Source organism: Trachypithecus francoisi, unplaced genomic scaffold (genome assembly GCF_009764315.1).
Source record: "Trachypithecus francoisi isolate TF-2019V2 unplaced genomic scaffold, Tfra_2.0 Lachesis_group1, whole genome shotgun sequence".
Taxonomy (NCBI): Eukaryota; Metazoa; Chordata; class Mammalia; order Primates; family Cercopithecidae; genus Trachypithecus; species Trachypithecus francoisi.
This window is the reverse complement of record NW_022681454.1, coordinates 17775293-17789795: the sequence shown is the minus strand read 5'-3', so window position 1 is coordinate 17789795 and position 14503 is coordinate 17775293.

The window sequence follows — 14503 nt, the reverse complement described above, 5'->3', positions numbered from 1 at the left end:
CCTTATTTAGTTCATTTGGTGAGGTCATGTTTTCTGGATGGTCTTGATGCTTGCGTATGTTTACCATTGTTTGGGCACTGAAGAGTTAAGTACGTTTTATAGTCTTTGCAGTCTGGGCTGATTTTATTTATCCTTCTTGTGAAAGCTTTCCAGGTATTCGAAGGGACTTGGGTGCTGTAATCTAGGTTTTTGGTCACTGCAGCCATATCTGCATCAGAGACTACCCTGAACCCAGTAACACCATAGCTCTTGCAGACTTGTAAAGGTATCACCTTGGTGGTCTTGGATAAGATCCAGAACAATTAACTGCATTACCAGGCAGAGACTCTCGTTCTCTTCCCTTACTTTCTCCCAAACAAATGGAGTCTCTCTGTCTGTGCTGAGATGGCTGGAGCTGGGGAAGGGGTGATATAAGCATCCCTGTGGCCACCACCACTGGGACTGTGCTGGGTCAGATCTGAAGCCAGCATAGTACTGGGTCTCACCCAAGGCCCACAGTAACCACTGCTTGACCTACATTCATTCAGGACCCTAGGGCTCTACAATCAACAGACAGCAAAGTCAACCAGGACTTTCAGGGTAGTAAGTTCCCCAACTCTTGGGCAGATCCAAAGATTCTGTCCAGGAGCCAGGGCCTGAAAATGGAAACCTTAGGAAACGACTTGGTGCTCTATTCTACCATAGCTGAGCTGGTACCCAAGCCACTTTGTTGAACTGAGAATTAAGTTTCTGATACATGAATTTTGGGAGACACACTCAGACCTTAGCACTGCTTTTGTAATGCATATGTTATAACATGTTATTCCAAGATAAAATTAATCTATAACACAATCTATTTCATGTACATGTATATTTTAAATTCAAACAATTATTCCTATGTGACTAATATAAAGTGAGAGTCAATAATAATTTTTTTTTTTTTTTTGAGATGGAGTTTTGCTCCTGTTGCCCAGGCTGGAGTGCAATGGCCTGACCTGAACTCACTGCAGAGTCCACCGCCTGGGTTCAAAGGATTCTCCTGCCTCAGCCTCCTGAGTAGTTGGGTTTACAGGCTCTTGCCACCACTCCCAGCTAATTTTTTGTATTTTTAGTAGAGACAGAGTTTCACCATTTTGGTCAGGAGGGTCTCAAACTCCTGACCTCAGGTGATCCACCCACCTCAGCCTCCCAAAGTGCTGAGATGACAGGCATGAGCCACTGCTCCCAGCCAATAATAAAATTATATAGCAAATTAAAATGTATAATCAGTCAGATATGGCCACACTAGAAGATATGATGCAGTAGTTAGATATTTGCCAGATTCTGTAGAACTACCTCAAGAACACCAACTATAAATGCTAACAGGCAACATTGCCATCAGTGAGTGATCTTCCAAAAAGGTGAACAGCTTTTAAAAAATAAATTCCACATAAAACAGGGTATAATCTTTGTACACATTACAAAGCAATTATGTATACACCGTAATTACATTCCTGAAAAAAATTTGCATAAACTAAAACATCCAAGAAATGCTGAATTTTTAATCTAAGAACTAGAGTAATGTTGCAGGTTCTTATAACAGATTTTTTCACCTTCATGAATGCACTTACAACACTTGACAGTTATATGGATGAAGGACAATTATTTATTGTATTGGATTTTCCACATATTGCAAGATGTATTGCATCCCTGACTCCAGTCCAATAAATGTCCATAGCAACTTTCATATTATTGTGACAATAGTAACACACTTCCTGAATGTTCAAATTCCCCCAGGGAGTGGTAATGCCCCAGCTGAAAATCTTTTTTCTAGAGAATTAGAAAGGAAAGAGATATTGTCTACTCTCCCGCATGTCCTCCTTTCTCTATAGTCCTATGATATTTTGACAGAGAGGAAAGGGAGAAAATACCTCTGGTGGCAAGGTTGCAGTTCCTTCATGTTGGTCTTTGCTACTGACCAAACTCATTCGTTTATATGCTTGACCTGGTTGGGTAAAATGCCCAACTGTCCCCACTGCAGAGAAACTCTACTCATCATCTCTTCCAGGCATTGGAAAAATGTTGTGTGACTAGACTATTCTTATAGGTTGACCCTCTACCTGGTGGACTCACATAAAACTCATTTCATGTTCTGTGGTGAAGTCTTTCGTAGGTCTACAGCTCCCAGTATTCAGATTTTCTTAAAAAAGAAAAAAATAAGATAAATCCATGAGATCATAATCCCAAGGCATTCTAGGGTAAAACTGAATCACACTGAAATCTACGTTTTGATTTTAAATGTAATTTTATTTTTTTTCTGGAAAAATGTGAGTTCCTTTTCTCTATTGTGTTTTTTCCCTCTTTTCTAACATCTAGCAGTGATGAAGATACAAGGAAAACCAAAAATCTGCTGACATAATTTTTTTTTTACTTAGTATATTATTTTCAGGAAAAAAGTTAAAAGAGGAGAGAATATCAACAAAATATATTTTCCCTTTTTTCTACTTAGAGATTTATGCTTAAACTTTATTAGAAACATGATAAAATTTTAAAAGATGTTCCAGTGAAGAAAGCATGGGGTGTGAAGTCAGAGACCTGATGCTGAATCTCAGGTTTACTATTTAGTTGATGTGTGAACCAAAGACAGATACTCAAACTCATGAGTCTTAGTTTTCTTATCTCTAAATTATGGATGTTTTAGTCCATTTATGCTACTGCAGTAGAATACCTGAGACTGGGTAATTTTTTGTAAAGAAATGAACTTTATTTCTCACAGTTCTAGAGGCTGGGAAGTCCAAGTAACTGACAGATGTGGTGTCTGATGAAGGCTGCTCTTTGTTTCCAAGATGGCACTTAATTGCTGCATCTTCTGGAGGGAACAAAAGCTGAGTCTTTACATGGAGAAAGGGACAGAAAACAAAAAAAAAATGGTTGAATGCTGTAGGAAGCCTCTTTTAAAGGCCTTAATCGCATTCGTGAGTAAGGAGTCCTCATGACCTAATTACCTCCTAAGGTGATTAGGTGCATTTACTGTTCTGTACACAAATATTGTACACAACCTCTTAATATTGTTGCATGACAGATTAAGTTTCAACATGAATTTTGGAGGGACATATTCAAACCAAGTAGTGTAATAATACTTATGTCATAGGGTTACTGTGAGATTTAAGTAAAGTCAAGAATTGAAAGTACCCTGTGGTAGATGGAATAATAGGCACCAGTCTCTCAACCCCTTCTCCCACCTACAATTTGCCACGTCCTCATTATGGGTAGAGTGTATTTCCCTTCAGGTGGACTTTGAGCTTGTCTGCAATTGGCTTTGGTTAAGTGACATTTGGGTAAACATGAGAGATATGCCAGTTCTGAACCTAAATCCTCAGAGATCTTGTGTATTTATCTTTGTTTCCTTGCACTCCTGCCATTGTCATGAGAAGAGCTTACCTCAACTAGCTTACTAGTTGAGGTAAAGAGGAGGAAGGTAAGGAGGTAAAGGAAAATGAGAGACATAAAAGGAGGTAAGTTGCACTTGCCACATCACTGATCTGCAGCTCGAAGTACAGCAGCCCAGTATAGCCTGGCCTAGATCAGCAGAACCACCATAACTGACCAGCAGATCCATGAGAACAAATGACTATTTCAAGCCACTTTGTGTTGGGATAATTTGTTATACAGCTATATTGCATCATGAGCTAAATAATACAGTGTCCAAAACTATAGCTGACACAAAATAGTTATTTGATAAATATTGGTTCTCTAATAATATAATAATATGTAATTTGTCATTTTGATCTGCACACAAAAAACACGGGAATGACTCCTTTTATTTTACATGATTTGTTTTGAAAGTCAATTAATAATGTAAGTTTATGAAATAAAATACTAAAAAATTGAAAGATGAGAACTTGGGATTCTTAATCTTGTCTGGTCAGAGTCAATGTCTTTCCAAGGACTTCTACTTACTATGCTACTCACTAACCCATTGGACTGAAAAAATAGTATGAACACATTATGGGATAATATAAATTCATACTGATATTTTAGACAACAATACCCATTAGGAGGGTGGTATGTAGTTTCAGGGATTTGAATGCAGACCCCCAATATGTTTTACATACACCCTTTAAAATACAACAGCTAGTGAAACATATTGTATATATTTCCCACCCAAGTGGAATCTGAACCACAAGTGGCAGGTGATAGCTTCATATTTCATTAATATAATCCTCTGCACAACTCAGTATTCTCAAAAATAATCCTTAAAACTTAAGTGCCCAATACCTAAACACTTGGAGTGCTCTTTTGCTTAGATCTCAGCTTTCTCCATTCTACCAAGAAATACAATGAAAAAAAATCATGCCAGATCTCAGCTTCCCTCTGAGACTCAGAGGAAGATGAATTTCTCATGAACCCTCACTGAAAACATTCTTCCATTTGGTGTCTAAAACTGCTTCAGACAAATATCCCCGCTTCGGACCGAGACTGAAAGTCACTACTTTTGCCTTTGAGGATTTCCTTTAGCAACAGAAGTATGCATATTTTGACAATAAAAATCAAAGAAAGTACTTGTGGGAAAAAAATCTCTAGAAAGCTGCATTTATTTGGCTGATTTCCTGTCAGAAAATCTAAACCAAGGGACAGAGCTATGATTTTTTAAGTATCCTGTAACAGCTTTTGCAATAAGAAAAGTCTTTACTCAATTCTAACTCTTCCTCTGAAAGTTAAAGTCTTCTTATTTTTATGTCTATATATTGCATTCATTAAGTTGTAACATTCAACTTCAGAATTGATATATACTATTTAAAGAGTATGCCCTTTCTTCCCGATGTTAGATCCTAAAATAAAGGTGTGGGAGTCATCCATTCAAAACTTTTTTTTCCCCTTTTCACTTACAGACTATAGTAGAATGATAAATGCATTCATTCATTTGACAAATATTGTACATACAGCTATCATGTACCATGCATTGTGCTAGATGAAAAGAAGCTACATCACGGAGGTGTCACAAGGGTGTTTTGCATTAATAAAAAATCAGGGAAATACATATAAATTTAAGCCTCTAACAATACTGTCAAAGGCATTTGAACCAGAGTGACTCCATCTTGAGTGAGGGCTAGAAAAATGAGGCTGGGACTTGCTGGACTGCATTCCCAGAAAGTTAGACATTCTTAGCCTCCAGATGTTTACAGTTAAGCGAACAGATTGTTAGCATTTACTAAACAGACTCAGACTTGGGAGCATCCTGATATCCCTATATCTTGAGAATAGAAGCATTCCAAATTTTGCTTTAAAGATAATAATATCAATACTTGCAAAATAGAATAATTAAGAAAATTAATCCTTTCTCACAAACCCTGTAGCAGAGCACATGTCCCCATGATCTTTTTCAATTCTCTATATAAACAAGCATTGTACCTAGGGTGGACACATTCCTTCTCTTACTTTTGGGAATGCCCTACTCTACCTATGGAGTAGCTGGACTTTCACCTCCTTACTTTTTAAATAAACTTTCTTTTGCTCTGCACTGTGGACTCGCCGTGAATTTTTTCTTGCGGAAGATCCAAGAACCCTCTCTTGGGGTCTGGATGGGACCCCTTTCCTGTAACACTACTAGTAAGAAAGTTGAATGGTAACGATGGAGTACATAATAGGACCTGGGAGTATGGGAAACACTTCCATGTGGGAATGATAATGAAACTAATGTATAAGAAAGTGCTAAAAGTTATCCAAGAAAAATATTGGACATGGGGGCATTTCTAGGTGGAGACAGCAGCATATGCAAAATCTGAGTAACTGAAGGAAGAAGACCTATGCGGATGGAACAAGAGTATTAGGGAAAGGTATGGCATCACATGAGACAGGAGATGAGGCAGGAAACTGACTAGTAGATCATGGGGCTGAAAATCTTTCTGCTGGATGTGGTCCTCCAGATCGGCCCTACTTTCTTTTCCACCAAGGGCAATCTTTAACAACTCTATCAATGGCTTCCCTGCCTTCCAGCTTCCAGGTGTGGTGCTTTAGCCAATGGAAGTCACTGTCAGGAAACCAAATTTTGAAATGACAGTGAGGAAATAATGTATTCCTCTACCTCTTTCTTTGCTGTGCCCTGTGTTAGCAGTGGCTGTGTGTCTCTACTTAACGCAGATCATGCATGATGGCCCACTTCTCTCTCTCTCTCTCTCTCTCTTTCTCTCTCTCTCTCTGTCTCTCTCTCTCTCTTCTCCCCGCTTTCCTTTCCAGTAATGTTCCCTTCCTTTGCGTCTTTACTTCTGAGAGGTGATAGCTCCCTACTGTCGCTAACCACAGGGTGCTTTACATCCTTTGCTGCTTTCCCTTAAGCCAGCCCACATTTTTAAAAATAGTCTTTTTATTAAATCCTTCTTAATTATTCACTTGAGTGTGTCATCTGTTTTCTGCCAAGCCTTTGACTGTTACAGCATTATAGACCATATATTCAAAACTGGTATTTCATCCTAACAACAGTGGAATAAGAGTTCTTAAATGCATGCATACAAGTTCACACTTTTATGTGCACATAGGCACCCACACCTACAGGAAGTAAAAAGGTAAGTTACTATTCCAATTCACACATTGAAATGATCAGTTTGCCTGAAAATATAAACTGGATTGGAAGGGACAAGAATGGACGGAGATTTGTAATTCAAGCAAGACATGACACTAGCTTGGATAGGAAAATAATGGTGGAAATATAGAGAAGTTGGTGAATTCAAGATGGGGAAAAAGGCTTTGAGGGTGGACTCCAATGTTTTGTTTATGCAGTTTGATGAAAAGCAGTATCATTGATTAAACTAGAACACCTGAAAAAAATCCAGGTTTGCAGATGGCAACCAGGCATGTGTTTTTGGACGTGTTGAATTTGAGGTTACTTTGTTATATTCAAGTGGAAATGTGAAACAGACACTTGGTTTCACAGATCTGAAACTCTAAGGAAAGGTTAGGACTTGGAGATTTTTATTTGGGAGTTTTTGACATCTGGTGATGATTAAAACTGTGGCTGTGTGTGAGGTTTCCTACAGGGTGAGAATAAGGATCAGGCCCAGTCCTAAGGAACGTTAACACATACTGGCCAGTTAAAGGAAAGTAAACTTGGGAAAACAATGAAAAGCAGCAGAAACTCACGGGGCATGACTGACCTCATGAAAATGCAGTGGTGTACAGGACAGGGAAACAATATGTATAGAAAACAACGAGAATCATACATAGCCTCTAGTCTACTGAAAATATGTGAAAAAAAATTCTCCTTTCTATATCATCATAGCCCCTTGCTTTTTAAGAGAACAAATATTGTGTCTTAAAGGAAGTTGTTTTCTATGCCCAACAATATTTTACTGTTATTGGGTCCTTATATGGACCCTTTCTGGAGTGTACCTTTCTCTGCAATGGAAAATAGGTTTCATGGTTCTTACCTGTAATGAAGTTCAGTGCTTTATACTCCTGTTTCTGTTTATTACTGCTTGCTCCAAGCACAACTGATAAATTACATCCAGCACTAAGAACTTGGATTCCAGCTCTCCAAGGTTTTATTCTAGCAAACTTCTTGCACATAAAGAAAACACACACACACACACATGCACACATACAGAGGTTAGGTGTGTCTATCAAGGTCACATGGTTAGTAAATAGCATAGTCGGATTTAAATTGACACTTTTTTTTTTTTTTTTGAGATGGAGTCTCCTTCTGTCACCCAGGCTGGAGTGCAGTGGCGTGATCTCACTGCAACCTCCGTCTTCCAAGTTCAAGCAATTTCCTGCCTCAGCCTCCCCAGTAGCTGGGATTACAGGTGCCCATCACCATGCCTGGCTAATTTTTGTATTTTTGGTAGAGACAGGGTTTCACTATGTTGGCCAGGCTGGTCTCGAACTCCTGACTTCAGGTCATCCGCCTGCCTCAGCCTCCCAAAGTGTGGGATTATAGTCACGAGCCACCATGCCTGACCTGATGTTTTTTGATTTCCAAATTTCCTCTCATATGACACATAAAGGCAGCACCACAACTACTCAATGATACACTTTCCTTAACCTCCATATTCAAAGCTAAATGTGACAAACACAAAGATTAGTTAATCAGGAGAGAGAATACATCATCTGTGAAGCTCAAAAATCAAAAACTCTATTATAAATTCACTAATGCAAGCAGCTTTAGCCTCAGACTAAACTGAAAAATAGCCTCAGACTATATTGAAAAATATACGTTTTGATTATAGTTCTCAAATATTTCCAAACTTAGGAAAACCACATCTCATTGTCAATACTTCAGACTACCCCATGGCCATCTTGCCTGGGTTCATGGTACCAAAAGGAACTCATTCCGCTTTGATGTCCCTTGTTTTGTGGATAAACTGTCTACCTGCCAAAGTCTTAATTACCCAACAGGTCTGAATAATCCTGTTTTCTGTCTTAGTTCCTTAGTTACAGCTCAGTTAGGGCTCTTCTGGCAGCTGGTTTTGCTCTAAAGGAGTGTGGATGCCATGTTAAAACACCCCTTTGACAGCATGGAAAGGCTGGACCAATCCAACCTCAGGTCAATAAATCTGGTGTCACAAACTAATTAAACCAATGAATGGTATCTAGAGTGCCACGTGAGGGCTATGTTCTCCATGGTTTTGGAGAAGCCAGGTGCTCAAACCACCTCAATAGCTGAAGGACAAGGTTGTGCCTAGGGAGAATTGTATGACATTTGTTGTTTCATAATAAACAAATATTACCAAACTGTGGTGAATGAAGGTTTATTTCAGTTTTAGATTTTCATAATCTAAACTAAACTGAAATGGAAAAATTTTATCTGGCGTCATGCAACAAGTTAATCCAAGGAGCAGCTACATATCTGGAAATTAAATTAATCCAAAAACCAGGGGAAACTTGACACATATCAGAACTCAAACTAATACATGCAACTGGTGGGCTCTGAGCTTCTGTGATAATAGTACCAAAGACGGGTATCCTTGAACCTTAAAAGGATCTACTGGCTGTCATTATTTTATTAGTCTGGCGCTATTGCCAAATCAAACTAACACTGACTACCTTCTCTCATTTTGCCTTGGAAAATGGTCAAATACAAGGATTTTTTTTCCCCAAGCCTCCTAGAGTTTAGTGCCCATCTGTTCTCAATCACTGGGAAGACTCAGGAATAGAATGTGCCATGAACCCCTGGACAACCCCACCCCAGGAGGCCGCAATCCTGGCTGCTTGCCCTGGGATTATTTTTTTCCTCATCTGTGAACATACAGTGTTGCTAAACTATCATGAGGATAGCATGGTAGAGAAGACCTAGAGTGTCAGCGTCCCAATAGCTAATGCATAAACATTATCATCAACAAGGACAATAAAAGATGTCCTACAGCCAGCATCCCTTAAACTAAGAATCATGAGAATATTTGAGGGCTTTTTATTTTGTCACATTTCTGTAAAAGAATAGAAATGCTCCAATGGGAAAGGATAATTCTGAATTGGATGTCCTTCCTGTCAAGCAAGCAGGCAATTCATTTTAAAACAAACAGGAACCAGATTATAAGCATGGAGCTCATGATCACATTCTCTCTTACATCCTAAGCTGGAAAGTGGGGAAGGGAGGAGTTTCCATTTCAGCTTATATCACTTGTTTTAGTTTCCTGGAGCTGCCATAAAAAAGTAGCACAAGCCTTACACAACATAGTCCAACAATTCTGGAGGCTGTAAGTCCAAAGACAAGCTACCAGCATAGTTGGTTCCCTCTATGGGCTCTGAGTAAATCAGTTTCCTGCTTCTCTCCTGGCTTCTGGAGACAGTCAGCAATCGTTGGCATTCTTTGACTTGTAGATGCGCCACTCTGATCTCTACTTCTGTCTTTACCTGACCTTCTTGTGTATCTCCCTCTCCTCTTCTTAAAAAAGACACCAGTAATATTGTATTAGGGGCTCATTCTACTCCAGCATGACTTAATCTTAACTAATGACATCTGTAACAACCTTGTTTCCAAATAAGGTCACATTCTGAGGATCTAGAGGTTAAGATTTCATCACATCTTTTTGGAGGGCATGGTTCAACCCATAACACCATTTAAGCAATTCCAAAAGAGAGCCTCACCAGAAAATGACTGAGAAAACAATGAAGACACAATTTTTATTTTTACTTATCATTTTCTTAAACTGAAAACAAATGAAATTTATTTAAGATATACTTTTATCTGACACCTGACATAAAGAATTACAATGTTTACTCACTACAGTTTGTAGGGAAACAATTAACTATTTATGGCCTAACAAGAAGGAAGTCTCCCCTGATCTTTGGTAAAAATATTCCCTGAAACAAAGAATTTATGCCATCAAATTGTCTTGTGTTATTCATCTTCCATGGTGAATCAGGGAACTACCCTACAGAATTGTATCAACAAATATGTCTTAAATATTCTAACACAGTTATGGTTTCACTTTAGTAGGAGCTCTGTAATCACCAAAGGTAATTTCTGCAGCTCTATGTGGAATTCTTGGGAACCCAGAGATAGCCAATTTAAAGTAATACATACTGCTTGAGTTTGTGTTTTACGAGCCAGATTACTTGTTCTGTTTGATTTGAGTCTAGCTGAGATGAACAAACATGAGTTTTAAGTCAAATCGCAGAAATATTAGAAAGTGTATCACTCTCATAAAACAAGCTTGTCTCAGTAAAACAAGCCTACAAGTAGACTAGCATGTCTGTACCAAATATTGAATTACCAGGTACTCTGATGGTCTGTTTAACCTTCCAGTATCTGGTGCTTAAAGAATCTTGGCAAGCAACTGATGGTCTAACACCTTCTGAAGAGCTATTCCCCTATCAGCAGAGGGATTTTTCCTTTGCCAAACTCAATACCAAGTGCCCAGGCCTCACTAATTGCAGACTTGATTCTCGGTAAGTGAAAGTCAATGACTCCCTGGACAGTCTTCAAGATCCTAACTCTCTTCCTCAAAGACCAAAGGTCAAAGCAAGGCCCATTACCAGGTCTGACTGCATTCAGATACCAAGAACAGCAGGGTTTTTCTGATTAGAAACAGGGCGCAGTCTGAATTATGTGCTCAGGGATGTAGCCAAATGTGCTGGAGAGAGAGGAGGTCCAGCTAACAAGGCCCCCTGCTAATATCTCCAGCCTGGTCTCCTGCCACTACACTAGTAAGATTGAATTTCATCCAGGTCGCCAAGGTTAACATGTTCAGTTATTCTGTTTCTTGTCCATTCTCTCCTACCTCTGGGTCCTAGCACATTCACTCCCTACTATTCCAAATGCCTTTAAGAATCTTGCTTTATTTATAAAATACCAATATGTCCTTCAGAACTTGGACAAAAGTGATTCCTTCCAGAAATGGTCACTACTGCCCAGATCTGTGCCCAGTTTCAGTGGCTTCCTATACCTGGATTTCTCTCAGCACTTATCACACTGTATATTGTAATTGATTGCATATTTCATGGTCTCCCTGACCTGAATTTGAGAGCCTTTAAAACAAGAATCATGTCTTATTTACTGCTGTAGCGTCAGCAACAGGGATACTGACGGTCATCTGACAAGTATTCAATAAAGATTTATTGAATGAGTCACAGAATAGACACTGGTTTTGGAATCACAATACCAGTGATATTGTTCTAGCTCTGCCGCTAACAAGCTTTGACTTTTCAGTAAATTGTGATGACTGTTGCATACACTTGACCTCAGGATCCTCAGCCACCATGCATAAATCTTTGTTTTCAACTTCCATTTTCATGAATTCTTTTTCTTTTCATTTGTACGATGGGAATGACTCCACGTGCATGACGGTTAGTAGGAAAGATCATTATAAAGTACATGCAGGAGCTTTAAATGGGAAAAATGCTATAGAAATACAAGTTACTGTTGATCCCCAGTATAGAGAAAAGATGATAACAGCTGAGTGTCTGAAAATGTAACTTTACTGTGGGAAATGTATTATATGAGTGTAGGATAGTGCATTCGCAAAACATCTTCCCCTTCCTTTCTTTCCTACCAAAGAGATGAAGGCTGATGTAGGTATATATCAACTCCCAAGGATTGTCCATTTTGGTCTAGGCACCAATAAATCTCTTGGTCACTTGAGGTATTTTTGCTATATAGGCTGCAGCCTATATAGCCTGGTAGTTTCTATAACTGGGACTTTTCCTGACTGGGCTTTGAATAAAGATTATTTGTTTAAAGCCATTTAAAAAAACTATTACATGATTTTCCTAAGCAGTTCAATTAAATATTACAACTTACACATATAGGTTTCACTTCAACCACTAATGGACCAATGGATCCTCCCAAGAATACGGTGAGTTTCTGCAGAGATGAAGCTGTTTTGTCTCCCTTTGTGTTTCAAGGTTTCCCAAATTCCATCTGCAGGTGCCCAGTGTACAAATCAGTGTACAAACACTTTTCTCCTTGGTTTTGATGCTTTCTCCAGAAACACTTGAAGATTAGAGACTGGCTTCTGGGACAAGTAACTGCTAGAAAAGCTTTTCCAGCCAAGAAAAAAAAAAAAAAGTATATGTGTCTTTAGTACGTCCTGCTTCTCTATAATTAGAGTAGCTCTCGCTACAATTAGGGAGAAAGTCACCAAATTACATCAATTATAACCCTTTCCTATTTGGCAAAAACGGCACAATATAAGCAGTCCAAAAATCACTGGTGTCTACTGAAGAAGGGTGCAGAAATTTAAAAGTAGGCATCAGTGAGAAGTCAAGGGAGAAAATGGCAGATGCTTTTATTAATTTCTAGAGCCTGCCCCTTCTGCAAATATCCCTTGGCCAATCCATGGTGTTGAAGAAAGCCTGTAAGAGCACGCATTTAATTCTTGACGTAGGCAGGTCATGATAAATACGGAAAACATGCCATAATGGATTAGAGAACAAACCATTCCAAAGCTCATGGACATTGAAAATATGGTAGCAAATAGATGTGTGCCCACACACATCTATTTCATCCAGGTCGCCAGGGTAATACAGGGAAAATATTACCAGCAGGGTAATACAGGGAAAAATTCAGGTCATGTGCCAGGCTGCGAACCCATACCCAGAGACACACACATACATACATACATGCACATGCCCACACGTGCAGATACACATGCACACCAAGATACATGTACACACACACTTGCATTCATTCACATAACATACTCTCACATACAGACACGCGCACATGAACACATACACACAGGCACATACACACACACACACACACACACACGAGATGAAAAATCAAGAAAATTCCTCCAAATATTTTTTATTATTGCCTGACTGGTGCTGCCAATGAAAACTCTTCATTGGAATTTGTCCTCACCAGCATAGATGATGGATTCAAATAAAGGAGTAGCCGTATAAGTTAGAAGACAGGAAAAGCCATACAGTGGAGTGGAAAAACCCTGACACTGGGATTCGTGAGAGCGGGGTCTTAATCCTCATTTCCAAATAGAGAGGTTTAGGTATCAGACACTGAATTTAAATCCAGGTCCAAATTGGGAAGCCTTTTGTGGATATTGCCTTCCAGTGCTGTACTTGGACTCCTCAGGTTTTGAAGTGGAATGTGAAATAGGCTGCTTCATGAAATGTAAGTAGCTTAGTCCTATTGTCACGCCAGGGTTCCTGCCTGTATCATGTAAATATTTGAGTTTGTGACACTTCATTTAAATAATCTGTCTAAATTTCTTAAATGTAAAATGCTGTGAGTGGGAGCTCAGAGAATTCTTCAAGTGACCTTTTGGTCCCAGAATTACTCAGAAGTACATACAAAACACGGCCATTTTGACATATTCTGGTAAAGAAAAGTGTTACAATTTCAGTGCAATATTCCAGTCTCTGGCTCAATCAGGAAAACACACATGCTATAAAAGTAAACTTCTGCATCCTCCAGATCTCCAATTTTGTGATGAATCCATTTTGTAAAGTGGCAAGAGAATAAATTTGAAACAAAAATGACAAGCTAATAAACATCCCCATTGTGACTGCAAAGACAGAACATCAAATAAAAGTGGTGCCATCATTGTAAGTCAATAAATATTGGATATTAAATGAAACAGTGACATCAACTATAAAGTGGAAGAATATATAAAAATCCAAACACAGATCTCCCTGGGAATGGGCATGGGCACTGTGTGGGGAGCCTCTGCCAACAACAGGAAAAACATTTTCTTCTCTCTGTCGCAACACCTCTCTTTATAAAGTGAGAAATTTGGTTAGATGATTGTCAAAAGACTACAGCCGGAGGCAATTTCCTCCAGCCTGTGTATTGTTAATCCTGCTTCACAGAATTCGTCTAAATGCAATCCATGCTTGATTTTCATTCGTAAGGAGCTCCATGGTCTACGCACATTCTAATTGGAAAATTAGTATTGTTTCAAAAGCACTGGCTTAGTCTCAAAATGAGATGCCCTCAGCATGACATGCATATCTAATTTCTTCCACGGTTACATAAAATCAGAAAGAAAAGCATTCTCAACCACTCCTGACAGCTTTTATCACGAGTTATTCAACAAATGTTTTCTGTCCACTTGTCCGAGAAAGCTGATTAGACAAAACAGCCGGTGGA